At 40.1% G+C, this 19,958-nt stretch overlaps 1 long non-coding RNA gene across 1 annotated transcript in view; it reads left to right on the forward strand.

The window, feature by feature from the left end:
• The window catches only part of LOC134664571 (uncharacterized), a 513,832-nt gene that overhangs the window by 394,862 nt on the left and 99,012 nt on the right, over positions 1–19,958 (forward strand). The window lies entirely within an intron of this gene.

Here is a 19,958-nt window from a genome sequence, read left to right on the forward strand (position 1 = left end):
CGGCTATGTTGATTTTCAGTTACCGCGTATGCGACGTCCTTTCCTTGCAAGATTTATTTTCGCCCGGAAATAAGACGAATCTCTTTGTTTATCTTTGCATTCAACTTTTATGGCAATTGTTAGTTTTGTGAATTTGAAACTGTTGGCCGCGGTTCGACAGTGTCGGGAATGTTCCTGAAGTTAGCAAGCAAGTTTAAATTGAAAATAACTCGAAGACACCGGTGATTGAAGAAAGGTGAGCTATTGACAAAGTTTTGTAGATAAAGTGTTAAGTATGTAAGTGGGTGTGTAACCATAGACTTACTCGTAAAAACGTTTTCACATCTGTCGGAGAAAATTTTGTATACTCAAAGAAAATACCCTTATGTCAACGTAGTGATTATACTGATTATACATAGATATAATATTCCTATATATATATGTGATTATATGTTCCTCATACTCATGTCAGTGTCAATGTGCTTGAATTGCTGATTTTAGTGAACTATTGTTATTATTAAATACAGTCATGATCATGATAAATGCTTCGAGGAAACGTGTAAGTTCCGCATGTTATATTCTTTTTCTTTATTTAATCTTTATAATTATGATTTGAAAAGTTTTTTTTTACATTTATCCTACTACGGTAATTGTAAATGAACTTGGCTAGTCTAACATAGCATAACATAACATATTGTTAGTCACTCTGCGTTCCTCGAACCCTTTGAGTAAGAGTTCGAAACTATTTATGTTCAGATAGATGTTGTGTTCTTTTCCGTCGCCGTATATCGTACCTATTCGATTTCAAGTATCCGGGACCACACCGGGTATTCCCCGGAGCATCAACTTCACGGTGATCCCGGTGACATCGAACCGTCGATTCCTCAAGGGCCAAACGGCGAGTTAGCGAAAAAAGTTTCGTAAACTTTTCTGAACTGGATTTTTTTCCAAGGCTTTCAGAGAACAGGCGAACGTATTGATGCAGCCCACAACTTGGTACCTACATAATCAAGCTGACCGTACAGTCGCCATGCTGTGCTCACAAATATCTGAACACGCATCTATTCGCGTTAGATTGCGTGTTCAGATATTTCTGAGTACCTCGGCCTTCCCTATATATCCGACGGCAACTGTACTATTTACAATAACAGTTTATTTAAAGTCATTGTATGTACCACTCAATACTTTTTGGCCAAGTCCTTATTTGCTTTGTTTTGGTTTAACGACTACATTTGTTACGGGGAAATAAAATATAATGCATTGGATTTATTTATTCAATGTTAAGTTACTGCAAACGTGCAATAGAAACGTTAGTAAGTATTCGTTTGAATGCATTCACAAATTGGCGATCTATTTCATATTTTTAAATGTTTTGATAAAAATACGAATACAAAAATATATAGCCTCAATTTATATCAAATGTTTATATTTATACCTAAATAATATTGTTTACATACTTAAATCAAAAACCCAACAACAATGAATTTCTTTAAAAAATCAGGACAAAGTAGGGCACAAAACTGTAAAGTTAATTAGAAAAGGGCTCAATGACTCACATTTTAGTTTGTTCGAGAGCAAATTTGTGCCTGGTACCTACCCCGTACCGGTAAATTTTAAAGAAAACACCTCCCGAGATGCAAACAAATGGGGGAGCTATTAACCTGCCCGCAGAGGCGAAGGTTGCTTAATTCGACGGTATTACTATTTGTTTTCTCAACCGCTTCATTCGTGACGGGGAAAATAGCTAATCCTGGTATTAAATTTCGAGCGAACAAGGTATAATATAAAACTTAGTAATATTGGCTATCGCTAAAAAATTACACAAAGATTCATACCTCAATAGGCATAAATTAATTCGATTATAATTTAAGAAACGTTAGGTACTGCTTGCGCTTATATCGAGGTATATCAATTATATCAAAATTCATTTGAAGACGTCAATAAAGTGTAGTGTAGACAAAAGTACATAGTAGTGTAGGGTAGTGTACTAAAAATAAAAAATAAATCTGTTGATCTTGGGTTCTTTTCATTAAAGATTATTATATTTAAAATGTAAAGACCAACGTGAAATAGGTTTTTTTTTATTATAATTTGATAGTATTCAAAATAAACTTCTTACTGGTCAGTTATACACAGTGATCGTACATTTTACAGCATTTTTGGTGCAGCAGAGTGGTGTTAATGGAATTGGTATAGATAATTTCAACTGAAATGGTAATTTAAGGTTAATATTAACGTAATTAACGCTAATTAATCATTAGGGTTGAAATTATTTATACCAATTCCGTTAACACCACTCCGCTGCACCAAATCGATTTACGTGGTGTTAACGGAATTGGTATAGATAATTTCAACTGAAATGGTAAATTAAGGTTAATATCAACGTAATAAACGCTAATTAATCATTAGGGTTGAAATTATTTATATCAATTCCGTTAACAACACTTCGTGCACCAAAAATGGTTAACATCCCTGGTTATACAATAGTATTTCCTACGGTTGATGGATTCCTATTTGACGTATCTCTAGGATATCTTGTGGACTTCGTCAGAATAGCGCTGTATTCACGAATTTCATGTGCAGTTCCGTGGTAGCGCCCGCTCGGGTTAATTTCACCGCGCTAGCCCTAAGGCGCGATGTCGTTAATTTTGGCCGCCTTTTGATATTAACGAGGAGGCTCGACGCGTAATTATATGTGGTATTCTATTTACTAGTGATAAACGACGGTAATGGATACACATAATTATTTCGGTTTACCCTTGTTAACTCTTATAATTTCTCGCGTAATTTCAGTAAAATTGTTTAGAGATACCTGGAGATACATATCATTTATCAAAATTGCCTTCTAAAATACATATACATATACATATAGTTTGTTTGCAAAATGGAACCGGTACGGAAACTGTTGTTTCGCAGGCAAGTCGTTGTTGTTGTTGTTACTGAATAACAAAACGTAAACACGCACCGCGGTTCAACTACGGTGCGGAACAACACGCTACAAGCCTGGATGGAGACTCGGATAATCAGGAGGGCCATATAATGATATAGATATTTTAACTTACTATACCGGGTGTGGCCTGTAACACGAGCAAATAATTAAAACATAGATTGTACTCCTCAAACGACGACACAATTGTTCAACAACTTTTAAAAATTATGAAGTATTTAGAGTCCCTATTTTTCATACAAAATAAATATTATCTTCAATGGACGCCATCGCCACGCCATATCATTGTGATTGACGTTGCTTGTCACGCCTTAAATATAACACAATTCGCAATACATTGCGTCTCAGAATAAACTTTAAAGTGTATTAAAAATCAAACCACAAGTTATTTTTAAAAGTCGCTGAACAAATGTTGGTCAGTATGAGGAGTGCAGCATACAGTTTAATTTTGCTCATGTTACAAGCCACACCCGGTATGATTTAAAGTTAACCACATTAAAATATCATTCTGACGTCACTTGGCAGTGCTGGGCTGTTATTGACTCTTAACAATAAGTTATCAATACATCGGTAACTCGTGCCACTTAGGTAGAACTTGACAGTTTCTAACAGACTAGTAATGTAACAATGTTCTTCCTATACGAGTCGAGATAAAGAAACCACAAAAAAAAAGGAATTTTAATCATTTAATACATGACATTCACAAACAATTAATATTTGTTCTAAATTTCTACTTGAGAAAATCCACTGTGTGTAAGAAAACGATCTTTCAACCTTCACTGACGTAATGGGTAAAAAAGGTTTTTTTTGTAAAGTTGTAGCGTATTTTTATTGATATTCTCTTTGATTTCAACTTCCTTATTTTGAAATAAGGTATTGATATTTTTTGTTGTAAGATAATCTGGATTTTTTGATAACACTATTTTCAGCTTTTGATAAACAAGTTTACCTTTGTGGTGCAGTCTCAGTAATGAAGGCGACTTTTCAATTTTAAATACGATCTCCATAGACTCTTAGAAAACGTGTCTCATCACTAATCTTTTTGCGCTCCACTCACTATCAGTATAATGTCATTGTTAGCGACTGGCTGGCACGCGGCCTCCTTCGAACGTATTGTTTGTGAAGTATTTTAATTTGTGTTTGACAATCAGTCTGCCTGTCACCGCCTATCTATTAAGTTCTTGTTATTCTTTCATAAATAATTTAATTATAATATTCGCCTTCCCGTCGGTCCATACCGGCACTTTCCTGGAACCGCACACTCTGCGCGTTGCGGCCTGCCTGCGACTCGGCGTCCGGGTCTGTGCTCCACATAGGTGCCCCTGCGGCACTGACGTAGACGCCCTCGGACACCACGGGCTCTCCTGCCAAAGGAGCGCCGGCCGCTTCTCTAGACACGCCGCGCTTAATGATATTCTCCGCCGGTCTCTTGCCAGCGTCAACGTACCAGCTCTTCTCGAGCCTCCTGGTATTGTAAGAGATGATGGTAAGAGACCGGACGGAATGTCACTAATTCCGTGGAAGATGGGACGGGTGCTGGTGTGGGACGCCACCTGTGTGGACACCCTAGCCCCGTCTCATCTCCACGGCACTATTGCAAAAGCCGGCGCGGCGGCAGAGGCGGCCGAAAAATTAAAAAAGAACAAATATAGGGGTCTCGGCCCCGAATACTATTTCGTACCCTTCGGTGTCGAGACCCTTGGCCCGTGGGGTCCGACCGCGTCTACACTATTTAAGGATTTATCCAAAAGGATAGCAGACGCCACTGGTGATCGTAGAGCTGGCAGCTTCCTCGCACAAAGAATAAGTATTGCGATACAGCGGGGAAATGCTGCCAGCATCTACGGCACCATTCCGCAGGATAGTTTGTAATTATTTATTTTTAGATTAGTTTTATTTATTTTTAGATTTAGTTTTTAAGTTTTGTAGGTTAGTTATTTAATTATGTTTTAAGTATCATTTTTGTTTGTAGGTATTAAGTTTGTATACACTAATAAAGTTTATTATAATATTTGTATAATATCTACGTGTTTCCATTATATCACCAATTCATCATACAGTCCACTTCACTAGCTATCATTTTGGTCCATTCTCGCCGTAGTTTTACCATTCCATCGAAATTCAGTTGTCAAATTTTTTCACGTAAGTCATTGTAAATTTTAATTTCATTGTAAAACATTGTTTACATTACTTACGTACATTTTTCATCATGGTGGAAACACGTAGTAAGACAAAGGCAGACCCGACGGCTACGGAATCCGACCCGGTGCAGCGCGAACGGCGTGATCGTTCATCGCGCGGCGCCCGGCCGGGTTTAGCCACGAATAACGAAGGTGCTTCGGCATTGCCTGGTAGTTCGAACATACAAACGACGGGCGACATTCCAACCAGCGCGGCACAACCGAAGCCCGCTGCCGAACGCCCAGATGCTCGAACTAGCTCGCTTACGCTCGCACAAGGCGATGTCAAAGCACCAACTGAAAGCGCTTCTAGTGTTCACAGTAAGCAATCGCATACCGTGCGCACACACTCAACGCGTTCCTCGGCGACCGTTCGCGCGCAGAAGTTAGCTCTTGAAGCGGACCTAATGCGGCGTCAGGTGGAGCGCGAGCGCGAACTCGCTCGACAACAGGCGGACCGTGAACGGGAGCAGGCGGAGCGCGAGTTTGAACTCGCGCGCCAGCAAGCCGTGTTCGCCCGTCAACAGGCCGAGGCGGAGCGGGAGCGCGAGCGCAAGCTCGCAAATCTCGAGTTCGAGGCGGAACAGACGGAGCTGCAAGCAAGAATCGCCGCTCTGGAAGCTTCAGATAAGTCTGCCAAATCTCGTAGTTCGTATTTTTCTGATCGCAACGCCGAAAGGCGCACTGCGACTTGGGTATCCGAACAGAATGCTAACATGACTACAGCAACTCATGGAAATATGCCTGGTGGGGCACCGATTGTCACCTCGAGTAACGCTCGAGGACCTGGTTTACAACCGGCCGCCACCGCCAACTCGGTATCTTTCAACGTGCCTATTGTCAACCAAGCAACCCTTTCGAAACCCACTCAAGCGCCCTTAACTTACAACTACGACACAGAGGCACCACGACTACCAGTATCATCTGAACATTCCTCCTCAGACCCTATTACAAAACTAACCCAAGCTATAAACTCACTTTCAAACAGGCCAAAGAAGCCCGAGCTAATTACGTTTTCGGGTGAGACTTCACAATGGATGGCTTTTAAAAGTAGTTATGAACGTACAAAACGCAATTTTTCAGCTGCAGAAAACTTAGACCGTTTGAATCACGCAGTCCGCGGACAAGCGTACCAGTCCGTCGCGTCGCTCATGTGGACCTGCGGCTCGCCCGACGACATCGTGAAGGCCCTGGAGCAGACGTACGCCCGTCCGGAACTTCTGGTCGCCCGCGAGGTCGCCGAGCTCCGCAACACTCCAAAGCTAAGTTCTCCTCAAGACTTAAATGGTTTAGCAAATAAATTGCGAAATTTTATTACAACGCTCACTTTGCTCAAACAAAATGAGTACTTATCGTCTCCAGAGCTCCTTCGGTGCATTTTAGTAAAATTGAGTGAGCACACTAGATCTCGTTTTACAGACTACGCATCGGCTCACGCGCCAGAGCAACAAAGTCTAACAAAACTTGAATTGTTGTCACAATTCCTCTTAGCCGAGGCCGACAAACAATTAAAATATAATTTTGTTGCTGACGGTACGACTAAGGCGCCAACGCCACCAATACATTCAAATGTACCACGCACTAATGCTCCAAAATTCCCGTTAAAAAAGGAAACAATACACGCTACGGTATCTAGCGGGAATACATCTGAGCATTGCGCATATTGTAAACAAGGATCGCATAAGATAATAATTTAGAAAATAAAAAAACCCGACTGCAAAAAAGCTATCTTTAGAAAAAAATTAAAAAAAAAACTGAAAAGCAAAAAACAAGTTCAGTAGTCAAGAACATTGAATCAGTTTCATGATTAACATTTCGTATGTCAATTTTGGGCCTTGGAGTTTAAAAATAATGTCCAAATCGCTTGTGACGGATCCGGAACGAGGCATACGAATCGTTATGACACAGATAAAACAAACTATACATTCTTATACGAAACAGCAACTTCAACAGTCGGGACCCATTATTGTCGTCAACATTAGTGCCGCAGCCTAGACTTTTAATGGGTCCCGACTGTTGAAGTTGCTGTTTCGTATAAGAATGTATAGTTTGTTTTATCTGTGTCATAACGATTCGTATGCCTCGTTCCGGATCCGTCACAAGCGATTTGGACATTATTTTTAAACTCCAAGGCCCAAAATTGACATACGAAATGTTAATCATGAAACTGATTCAATGTTCTTGACTACTGAACTTGTTTTTTGCTTTTCAGTTTTTTTTTTAATTTTTTTCTAAAGATAGCTTTTTTGCAGTCGGGTTTTTTTATTTTCTAAATTATCTTTTTTTATTTAACACTTTTTAGTTAGTATATTATAAATTAAAAAACCGGCCAAGTGCGAGTCGGACTCGCGTTCCAAGGGTTCCGTATATTACACAATTTTTAACAATCAGTGCCGGATTAAGATATTTTTTCTACTCGGGTACTTTTATCTGTCATTTACATAGTCACGAACGAACATATAAGGGCGTACATTATTAATACTCCTTAAAAGTCTATAGTCTATTGCCCAAAAAAGCACTTGTATCGTTTTAGAGACATTACGATACGGTAAGCTAGTGCAGGGTAGCAGGTGGCACATACCGGTACATTGCTACCAACGTGACAAACGATTGAATGCATACGGTTTTTATTAAAAAAGAAACAAATTTGTACTGAGTTCATTGCTACCGACATAATAAAAAATACTTTTATACCCTACAGCACCACGACCCTGGTGCGGTGCGGTAGTGTGTAACGGCTTTAAAAAAAAACATAACCATAGACATTACTCGTTTGTTTCTCGTTTCCCGCCTTTCCCGGTAATTTCTTGTTCTTTGAGTACTTTGCGTTACTATTTGTTTTGCGTTCATAAAAAGTGTTGAAAATGGACCAAGAGGACTACATTGTTTCTACACCTGAAGAAATATCCGCTGCAGCACAAGCAGCGACCGAAAATTTGTTGCCTAAGTACTAAATCTCAGCACCTATACGACAAATCTTATGAGAAGTGCATGGCGTGGAGATTGGAGCACAAAACTTCGTCATTCTCTGAAAACGTCTTTGGTGTATTTTCAAAGACTAATTGGAAGCACCGGGTCAGATCTATCTTTTAAGCAAGGTTGGTATATGTTATAAAAAATTTTGATACACATTTTTAGGGTAAGTACACAGTACAACGAGCTATATTTATGTACATTTTATATTTTTGCATTGTAACTGAATATTATTTAATTCTCCTTTTTCTTGTTACAGGTTGCAGTAATATTTGGTATTATGGGTGCTTGTCGCAGACAAGAGCTACATACATATAGTAATACCTATTATCCAAAATTTACATTGACATTTTCAAAAATAAAATTTTGTTTATATTTTTTTTGTATTTTATTTAATATTGCCTACTCATAGAAAAAGCATTGTATGCAACGTTGTATAAGTAGTCAAAAAATGCTCATGGCGTATTTATTAACAATGTTCGCCTTCGGCTCACATTGTTACCCACGCCACTCACATTTTTTGACCCCTCTTATAAAACTGTTGCATAAAATACTATTATGCCCTAAGCATTTCTACGTGCCCCCTCTCCCTTAGGGTCATCAAGATTACATTGATTTTTTGGTAAATTGAGAGAAGTTCATTGCCGCATTACAGCTGAGAATGGAAATCAGTCACATCATTTTATCACGAAAATTGACAGTGCCGTAGCAGTAATGTTGCAACAGAGTACCTAATGCTGTTGCAGTCGCCACCCAAATGTCACCTTTATCATAGTTTAGAAAGTAATAGAAACGCGAGCGAAGCGAGCGCGGAAATTTTTCGATATAAAAACGCAATATGATAGACAGTTGTACATTTTTACTTTTAGTATGGAAATCAGTCACATCATTTTATCACGGAAGTTGACAGTACTGCAGCAGTAACGTTGCAACAGAGTAATGTTGCTGCAGTCGCCACCCGAATGTCACCTTTATCATACCTTATATAGTTATTGAAAACGCGAGCGAAGCGATCGCGAAAATTTTTCGATATAAAAACGCAATTTTACTTTTAGTTCCAACCAGGCGCGAATCCAGGATTTCATACAGAGAAGGGATGGGACAGTTTTCTATCAGCCTAGCTTCGCATAGGGCTCGATATTTAAGGGTCTCAGCGAGGTTGTTTTCATGCATAAAATATGCAAGAAAGTAGAGCTTGGAATTGAATTGGCGAAGTGTGAGAAAGGCAGTAGGCCCAGCTGCGAAAGAGGAAAGCTTGGATTTGGATCCACGCCCAAGTGTAATTAAGGCAGAAGATCAATTTTTGCCGTAAGGCAGAAGGCCTCGCATAAGACCTAACGCCGAACCGCAAAAGAGTGGGTTGAAATCGAATCTATGCATGTAATCACGACTCTTCTACTGCTACCGATTGTTTCTTAAAGAATTACGCGCCATTATTTTTGCAAATTAGCTTTTGGACAGCTAAAAAAATCGTGTGGTAAAAACGATGTGTCTGTCCCTAATTTTAAAATTTGTTCACCTTTTTCAACCTGGCATTTTGGTGCCCCCCCTGAACGTGGTGCCCTAAGCACGTGCTTGTTTTTCTTATTGGTTACAAAGTCTGGTTACAAGTTCAACCATTAAAGTCGACGAGTACAAAAAACTTTGAGCTAGCTCTCAATTTAACATTATTTTTATTTTGACCTTACAATTACTCGTAAGTAGGTAAGACCGTTAAATATTTAAAATGATTATCTTATCAGAAAATTATCACCAATTACTCTAAGAAAACTACTACTCTAAGTAATCCGGCACTGTTAACAATGTATTTTTTATGTGAAACGTGAGTGAAATCTCTTTAAAAAACCGTAGGGGTCGGATCAAAAACTGTAATTAAGTCCGACTCACGCTTGACTGTACATTTCTAATAGGTTTCCTGTCATCTATAGGTATAGACCTATTTTATGTATTTTTTTCAAAATTTTAGACCTAGTAGTTTCGGAGATAAGGGGGGGGGGGAATGGTCATTTGCCTATTTTCTTGAATAACTTCTAAACTGTTTATTAGAAAATTATAAATTATTAGAAAATTATAAAAAAAATATATTTGAGATCCTTACAATAAGCTCATATAATAATACGAAATGTTAATGAAACTGATTCAATGTTCTCGACTACTGAACTTGTTTTTTTCTTTTCAGTTTTTTTTATTATATTCTAAAGATAGATCTATTTATTTGAACGCGCATCACGTGAAAACGGCTGAACGGATTTTGATGAAAACTTTACTAATCTGTCGAGAAAATTCCCGGCCAGGTTATAGGCTATAAAAATTCAACCCCTAAACGGGGGGGTAGCCACAAATATCGATTGACTTAAGTTTGCCCCTGAATCTTATGGCGCTACTTAGGAAGGAGGGGCAAACTTTTTTCAAATATGAGCTACCACTATTGAGTACCCTGGTAAACTAACAGATGGCGCTGAATTTAATACGTTGTGACATGAATAAGCCACCGAGGAAAGATTTTGCCAAATTAACTCTATGTTTAGAAGAGGGGTTACGGATATCAACAAAAATAATTGAATAATTATGTTGATTTAATAAATTAATAATACAACAAAATTAAACGACAGTAAATTAATTGCCCCTCATTGCACAGTGCCATCTTTTGGGGAACTGAGTAAAAATTAAGTAATCAAGAAAACTAAAAATGAGTTTACATAAGTTACGTAGTGGTAAAATAAACACACATATCAACACGCTCTGCCTTAATTACACTTGGGCGTGGATCCAAATCCAAGCTTTCCTCTTTCGCAGCTGGGCCTTCTGCCTTGCTCACACTTCACATTCACTTGGTCAATTCCAAGCTCTGCTTTCTTGCATCTTTTCCATATGAAAACAACCTCGCTGAGACCCTTAAATATCGAGCCCCATGCGAAGCTAGGTTGATAGAAAACTGTCCCATCCCTTCTCTGTATGAAATCCTGGATTCGCGCCTGGTTGGGACTAAAAGTAAAGATGTACAACTGTCTATCAAATTGCGTTTTATATATCGAAAAATTTTCGCGCTCGCTTCGCTCGCGTTTACAATTACGTTATAACATATAATAAAGGTGACATTCGGGTGGCGACTGCAGCAGCTTTACTCTGTTGTAACGTTACTGCTGCAGCACTGTCAATTTTCGTGATAAAATTATGTGACTGATTTCCATTCTCAGCTGTAATGCGGCAATTAACGTCACTCAAATTACCAAAAAAATTCAATGTAATCTCGATGACCCTAGGGAGAGGGGGCATCATAGTCTAGAAATGCTTAGGGCATCAAATATCTTAATCTGGCACTGGTCGTTTGCGGAGTGAAAGGATTTGGGACTCGCATTTTATTCGCATTACCAGGCTTTCCCGAAAAAAATCGAATCATTCGCAAAAGTCTCGCAACGCATTGAGGTTACAAGGGGCACGTGATCTTCCTCAGGAAGATCCTGAAGAAGACCACGCCCATATAACCATTCCAGTCGCAGAATCATCAAAGTGGTAACTAAATGTCAGATGTGTCGTAACAGAGTCCACACAATGTGTCTAGAATTGTTTCGAAACAAAGTGTCGTCGCCGTGTGTACACTTTTCCGTAACAAGGTGTCGACACATTTGTGTGCACTTTGCGTGCGGTTTGCGACTAAATCTGACAGAAAATTTGTGACAGCAAATGTCAATATAAAATACCTCTTGAAAACCAAGGTTTGTCAAACTACTATTAGTGTCTCGTGTGCTCGTAAGTAATTCTAGTAAGTCATCATGGGCGATGCAAATGAAAACCATATAAACACCCAACACCCGTCAACCTTTTACAGAAAAGTTTTTAAAGAAATGCAATAAGCTACTTAGGTCAGCCAACGAATGCTCCAAAACGTTGTAGAGGGAAATGCTCGGAACACAATTTTTGACTCTGTAACTTGGTTTGGACAAGTTAGGAGGTGAACATATCAAAAGTCCCCGGCCGTAGCCCTTGAGCAGGGGGAAGAGAGGGGGCTTTGATGGTCCCATTTTCCGGTTTTTCGATTATATCTCGGAAACTATGCATCTTAGCGACATGGCCACTTATACAAAATGAAAGTTAATTTAATTTGTTACAAGTTTATTCAGTCAATTTTTTCGATATGTTGAATAGTTTTTGAGATATCCGCTCTTGAAAGTTTATTTAGGGCTCTCAATATTATCTTGATATATCTACATCAGTGAAGGTGCTAGGCCGTGTATGGTATCGTTTTCGTATAAATCTGGGTTGCTGAATCCATTTAAGGTATCACATTGACACCATTCCACAAAATTAAAAAAAATCTTTTTAGGGTTCCGTACCTCAAAAGCAAAAAACGGAATCCTTATAGGATCACTCGTGCGTCTGTATGTCTGTCCGTCTGAATACACAAAATAGTTCTTTACCTATAGATGACAGGAAAACCTATTAGAAATGTGCAGTTAAGCGCGCGTCGGACTTAATGTACGGAACCCTTAATACGCTCGTCCGACTCGCACTTGGCCGGTTTTTTTTAAACTCCTCTTGACGCTTAACCGCTGAACCGATTTCGTTGAAATTTGGTATAGAAATAGTTTGCGTCCCGGAACAGGACATAGGATAGATCTTATAACCAAGCAACCTTTTGAAGGTGTGAAAAGTGGCGTGGAAATTTGTACGGGAAATCAATAACCGCTGAACCGATTTATATTAAATTTGGGATGTGTAATGAAACACGTCAGTATAAAACAGCAACTGTTTATTTCACATGAATGCGGGTATCATGTACAAATAATAACTACCCACAACATCTCCCCCAAAAGGTATAAGACCCAACACCAAAAAGTTATACAATACAAGTATCCATTTTACATTTCATAAACACGGCCTAGGCATGAACATAAGAATGTAGATAGCAGTAGTCTTATAAAACATATATGTATACGATATTATATTTTGTTGCAGCTTGACTACCATCCTATCCTCCCCTTAAAATAACGTTAGGTACATAAGGATATTTATGTTTAATACTTATCTGTCTAGTTTACGCTATTTCCTACGTACGTACACACGATAACACTCTTAATCGATCATGATAAGACCTTATTTCATGGCAATAAGGTTCACAGACCATTGAATCAGTGAAACTTCGATGGTAAAAATTATTAATTATATTCATAAGGAAGGCGACTATACTGATTCACTTGTTGTGTTCCTTTATTAGCATGTTAGATCTTTGTTGCTACCCAAAGATATGACATGCTCGTACCTAACCCACCTTTACATAATTTTATTTAAAATATTAGGTAAATATTGTACACAAAAGAAAAATTACAGACTATCAGAATAAAAATACTTAGGTAAGTGTATGCGAACGAGACATAACGATTACATATTAATAAGAATTAGTCATCACTTGTATTTTAAATTTTAATGAAATTAAAATGGGCTGTTTACTATATTTCTAAATAAATATGTAATCGTTTATGTTCACTTAGTCTAGCTGTATGATTATTTTTGATTAATAAGTTTGGCTCGACTACGAGTCATTATAACAGTAGGCCTACTGTCGCTATCAACCTTATTGTCGACAGCATTAGGTTCAGTTTTACTTGTTTGACCTACTTCCTCGCACGCGTCCTTGAACTCGTCGTCGGCATCAGCTGACGCTGGCGGCATCGAATCCGAGGACGGTGCATTAGTACTAGTTTCGCACTTAATTAAATGGCGTCGATTGCGCCTAAACCTACCACCTAGCTTATTTTCAATTATATATGAGCGAGGAGTCTCGGCGTTACCTACAACGGTAGCTCGAGTTCTCGTCTTTCCGTCTATACACACAACTTCATCGCCTGCGTGAAGCGAAGGAAGTGTCCTTGTGTGTTTATCGTAATATTCTTTAACCTTTATTTGATTACGCAACATTGTCGAATGTTCTGATGAGTCAATTGGCCGCGGGGTCAACAACCTAGGGTGCACCGGGAGCTTACATTTAAGTTGACGACCCATCAGAAGCTGTGCAGGAGAGCTTAAACCGTCCCTGGGAGTGTTACGATAGTTTAGCAAGGCTAAATAAAAATCGCCGTTTGTATTAATCGCTTTCTTAAGAAGAGATTTTACTGTCTGCACCGCGCGCTCGCTCTTACCGTTCGATTGTGCATAGTTTGGCGATGACGTCACATGATTGAACCCCCATTGTCTAGCGAACGTTTTAAACTCTCGACTGCTATATTGAGTTCCGTTGTCACTAATCAGGGTTTCTGGAATGCCATGGCGCGAGAAAACTTCTTTCATGTTTTGTATTACTAAGTTAGAAGTTATATTTGGCAAATTACATACTTCTACATAGTTAGAGTAGTAGTCTACAATGATTAAAAAATATTTCTTCTGTAACTCAAATATATCGGAGCCGATTTTTTGCCATGGCAGCTCAGGAATCTCAACTGGAATCAGTGGTTCTCTCGCGGGAGCGTTTAGACTCTCCTGACAGGTGCGGCAGCGCTTCACAAATGCCTCGATATCCTGCGTGATACCAGGCCAGAACACGACTTGCCTCGCGCGTCGCTTGCACCGGTCAATACCCATGTGACCTTCGTGAATAGTTTCGAGCATATCTGCTCTTAGCGCTCGCGGTACTAATACTAAGTTGTTTTTAAATATTACTCCATCCACTATAAATAGCTCTTCTCTAAATGACCAGTACAATTTTAATTCGCTCACGACCTCAGATTTGTGATCTGGCCAACCTTTATTTATGTACTCGCTTAATTTTAAAAAATCAGAGTCACGTTTGGTTTCTTTTTTAATGTGCGAAAGTTTGTTATTTGACATTGGTAAATTACCCACGAGTAATTTTACTTGACATATATTGTTTTTATGCACATCGTCACTGTAAAGATCCGGCAGCGAGGCACGAGACAAGGTATCTGGAATATACATGTATTTTCCTGGTTTATAAGTGACATGCAAGTCATAGTGTTGTAATCGCAGCAACATGCGCTGCAAGCGTGCTGGGACAGACATTAACGGCTTTTTAAAAATACTCTCTAGGGGTTTATGGTCCGATTCTACGACTACCCTTTCCTTACCGAATATGTACTGGTGAAAGCGCTCGCATGCAAACACTATCGCCAAAAGCTCCTTCTCCACCTGTGCGTAACGGCGCTGCGCGTCGGTTAACGTACGCGAAGCAAACTCCACTGGCCGCCCGCCCTGCATGATCACGGCGCCCAAGGCGTCACGCGACGCGTCAACCGACAGCAGCACCGGCGCTTCCACATCGTACAAAGCCAATACCCCTGCCCCACACACTACTTCTTTTAAGTCTTCGAATGCCTTTTGCTCGTTCTGCTCCCATCGCCAGTCATTATCTTTTTTTAACAAATTTGTCAACGGCGCCGCACGTTGCGAATGGTTTGGTATGAATTTAGATAGATAATTCACTGCCCCCAAAAACCTTTCCAAACTTTTCCTGTCGTGTGGCGTCGGCATCTCTTTTATTGCCCTAACCTTATTATCGTCAGGCCGCATTCCGTTTACGTCGAAAATATGCCCTAAATATGTTACTGACTGTACCCCTATTTTGCATTTTTGTTTATTAAATTTAAGATTAATCTCTTTAGCTCTATTCAGAAGCGCGCCTAGTCTCTCGTCATGCTCGCGCCTAGTTTTTCCCCATACGATAATGTCATCGATAAAGCTGTCTACTCCCTCTAAATCTTCTAGAAGTTGTCGCATCTTACCATGAAACACCTCACTGGCACAATTAATACCAAAAGGTAAGCGCAAAAACTGCCATCTACCGAATGGCGTAGCAAACGTACACAGGTCGGCGCTCTCGTCGTCTAGCTGTACGACCCAGAAGCCCGAGTTGGCATCCAGCACCGAGAAGCAGGTGGCGCCGCGCAGGCGCGTGGCCAGCTCGGTGAGCGAGGGCAGCTGGTAGTGCGCGCGTCGCACCGCCACGTTTAACTCGCGCGGATCAAGACATATGCGTAAGCCGCCGTTCTTTTTGGCAACTAAAACTAGGGGATGCACCCATTGAGTAGGATGCGTCACTCTCCTGATTACCCCCATCTTTTCCATGTTTTTGAGCTCGTCATACAGTCGATCTCTCAGGCCTAACGGAATCTTCCTAGTAGCGCTTATGACCGGCGGGACTGACTTATCTACAACTATATGGTATTTACCGGGCAGGCACCCTAAACCCGTGAATAGATCAGAATAATCATCTAGTTGTATGGTATGAATTCTTTTTACTAAGCCCATATCTTCACATGTCTCTCGTCCCAACACGCTTCCAACTTCCATATCGGCAATAGCAAACGGCAAGTTATAACTTTTTTCCTTATACCACCATATTAAGTTACACACACCTTTTATAGGAATTTTGTGTTTAGTAAACGATTCAAGATTTATTTTCGGTATTTTTAACATACTTTCGTCGAAACCTAGTGATATAAATTTATCAAAAGACATAACATTAAAATCTGCCCCCGAGTCGAGTTTAAATCGTTCAGAACCGTGTTCACAAAACAGAGTTTCCGTCCAACGCCCTTTACCGCTCGAAGACGAAACCATGTCTATATAAAATGGTTCAAATTCATCGGAATCGCTACTCACGGAACCATTTTTTTCTATTTCATACACTCGTTTCACTCCATTGTCATCGTTGATGAACCTAGATCTGCACATACGAGCAAAATGTCCACGGTGACCACAAGAGAAACATGTTACATACTGTGCCGGGCATTCTTGGTTGGCGCAGCGCGTCCCGCCGCAGCCGGCGCACTGGCGCTGCGCCGCCGCCGGGCCGGGCGGGGCGCGCCCGCCGCCGCTCGCGCGCCGCTCGCCGCCCGCGCCGCCGCCGCCGCCGCCGCGCCGAGCGGCCCGAGCGCCGCCGCGCGCCCGTCGCCGCTCCACCGCATGTACCTGTGCACTACTGGAACCCTCACTCGCGACACTTAATTGTTTACCGCTTTCCTTGGAAGCTTCCTCGGCTTGACACATCTTCATAGCTTTGTCTAAATCTAAGTCTTCACAGCGTAGAAGCCTGTCTCGTACGGTGACGTTCCGAACGCCACACACGATGCGATCCTTAAGAAAATCGTCGCCCAGCGTACCGAAATTGCAGTTCTTACTTAACAGCCTCAGCGCTGTCACATATGCCTGAATCGATTCGCCTTCCTCCTGGTTACGTGTAAAGAATTTGTACCTCATTAGCGTTGTGTTTACTTTGGCGCCGAAATACCCGTCAAACTTTTTAATTATGGCTTGCACGTCGTCTTTTTCCGAGTCGGCGTCAAATGTAAATGTTTGAAACACATCGAAACCCTCTGAACCTATCAGATTAACAAGCAGGCTGGCTTGTACTGCGGCGGACTCGCTGCTCACACCGGAGGCCTTCACAAAAAGTAGGAATTGCTGTTTCCACCTTTTCCACGCATCGGCCCGCGTAACGGGACCGCCCTCCATGTTTAACTCAGGTGGTGGTCTGGCGTGTTCCATCTTTTAACTACGCCAATAACACTGTGTTACACAAAAGAACTTTGTTATCTGTAGTTGTCCGGTGTTTGGGCACTGCACTTCAACTTATTTGTAATCGTTGCACCACAAAATTATTTAAAATAACTAACACCGCTGCCACCATGTAATGAAACACGTCAGTATAAAACAGCAACTGTTTATTTCACATGAATGCGGGTATCATGTACAAATAATAACTACCCACAACAGGATGGTCTACATCTTTGATTTAGTTAAAAATGATAAAAAAAACATGACTTCAAACCTAAACTTAAACAGTATTAACTTCAAGAAGTCAATTCTGAATTCCCCCCTACACCTCATTTCACACCTTTAAAGGATGATTTTTGAGATAACTTTTTATGTCCTGTCTCGGGACTCAAAATATATGTGTACTAAATTTAAATTAAAACTGTTCAGCAGTTTAAGCGTGAAGAGGAGTTTAAAAGAAAGTAAGTTTATATGTTTTTACTTTGGAATGGTGTCAATGTGATACCATAACTAAATTTGGTACTGCGCATTTATACGAAAACGATACCAAACATGGCCTCGTAGCTTTACTGTTGTAGAAGTCAAAATAAAATTGAGAGCCCTAAATTCTTATTACTTGACCAAACTTGTGTAGAAGGAAAAGGAAAAATAAAAGTCTTCGGCAGGAATATAAACACAAATATATTTTTTTTATTTTGCGTTACTATTTCAATCATCAAATATAAACATACCTTGATTATATTATTCTAGTGAGATCCTCATAGATAAACAAAAACATTTACTTAAAAAATTACAAGGTCGAAATGTCACGGAACTTGTGAGAAAAATAATGAATAATTTGTGAATGTGAAAAATAAAAACTTTTATGACAAAAAAATCTGGACACAATTTAAGAAGCATCCAATTGCGTCGAGGAATCATCTGTATTTTTGCTTGTTTCATTACCTCCTCGCTTCTTTTTTTGTCCTTTGTATTCTGTAGCAATTTGTTAGATCTGAAAATAAAGATAACTTGCGTCGTCACGGATGTCGATTTATAGGTTTTAGGGAGTGCAGAATTCGAAAACTATGATCATTTTATATTCCAAGATGGCGGCTACGTATTTTGTCATAAAAGTCGTCATGGATATCGTTTTATAGGTTTTAGGGAGTGCAGAATTCGAAAATGATGACCATTTTGGATTCCAAGATGTCTGCCGTGCACTTTGTCATATAAGCCGTCATAGATGTTGATTTATAGGTGTTAGGAAAAGCAGATTTCGAAAATGATGACCATGACCAACAAAACGACATCCATATCGACTTTTAACATAGTGCATGGCCGCCATCTTGGATTCCAAAATAGTTATTATTTTCGAAATCTGCGCTCCCTAAAACCTATAAAACGACATCCATAGTGCATGGCCGCCATTTTGGATTCCAAAATGGTCACCATTTTCAAAATTGGAGCCCCCCAAAACCTATAAAACGACATCCATGACGACTTTTATGACATAGTGCATGGCCGCCATTTTGGATTCCAAAATGGTCATCATTTTCGAAATCTGCGCCCCCCAAAACCTATAAAACGACACCCATGACGACTTTTATGACATAGTGCATGGCCGCCATTCTGGATTCCAAAATGGTCATCATTTTCTAAATCTGCGCCCCCCAAAACCTATAAAACGACACCCATGACGACTTTTATGACATAGTGCATGGCCGCCATTCTGGATTCCAAAATGGTCATCATTTTCTAAATCTGCGCCCCCCAAAACCTATAAAACGACATCCATGACGACTTTTATGACATAGTGCATGGCCACCATTTTGGAATCCAAAATGGTCATCATTTTCTAAATCTGCGCCCCCCAAAACCTATAAAACGACACCCATGACGACTTTTATGACATAGTGCATGGCCGCCATTTTGGATTCCAAAATGGCCATCATTTTCGAAATCTGCGTCCCCTAAAACCTATAAAACGACATCCATGACGACTTTTATGACATAGTGCATGGCCGCAATTTTGGATTCCAAAATGGACATCATTTTCGAAATCTGCGCCCCCCAAAACCTATAAAACGACACCCATGACGACTTTTATGACATAGTGCATGGCCGCCATTTTGGAATCCAAAATGGTCATCATTTTCTAAATCTGCGCCCCCCAAAACCTATAAAACGACACCCATGACGACTTTTATGACATAGTGCATGGCCGCCATTTTGGATTCCAAAATGGCCATCATTTTCGAAATCTGCGTCCCCTAAAACCCATAAAACGACATCCATGACGAATTTTATGACATAGTGCATGGCCGCCATTTTGGAATCGAAAATGGTTATCATTAGTGTCCGACCGAAACATGTTTTTTTGCCGAAACCGA

This window comes from Cydia fagiglandana, chromosome 5, assembly GCF_963556715.1.
Source record: "Cydia fagiglandana chromosome 5, ilCydFagi1.1, whole genome shotgun sequence".
Classification (NCBI taxonomy): Eukaryota; Metazoa; Arthropoda; class Insecta; order Lepidoptera; family Tortricidae; genus Cydia; species Cydia fagiglandana.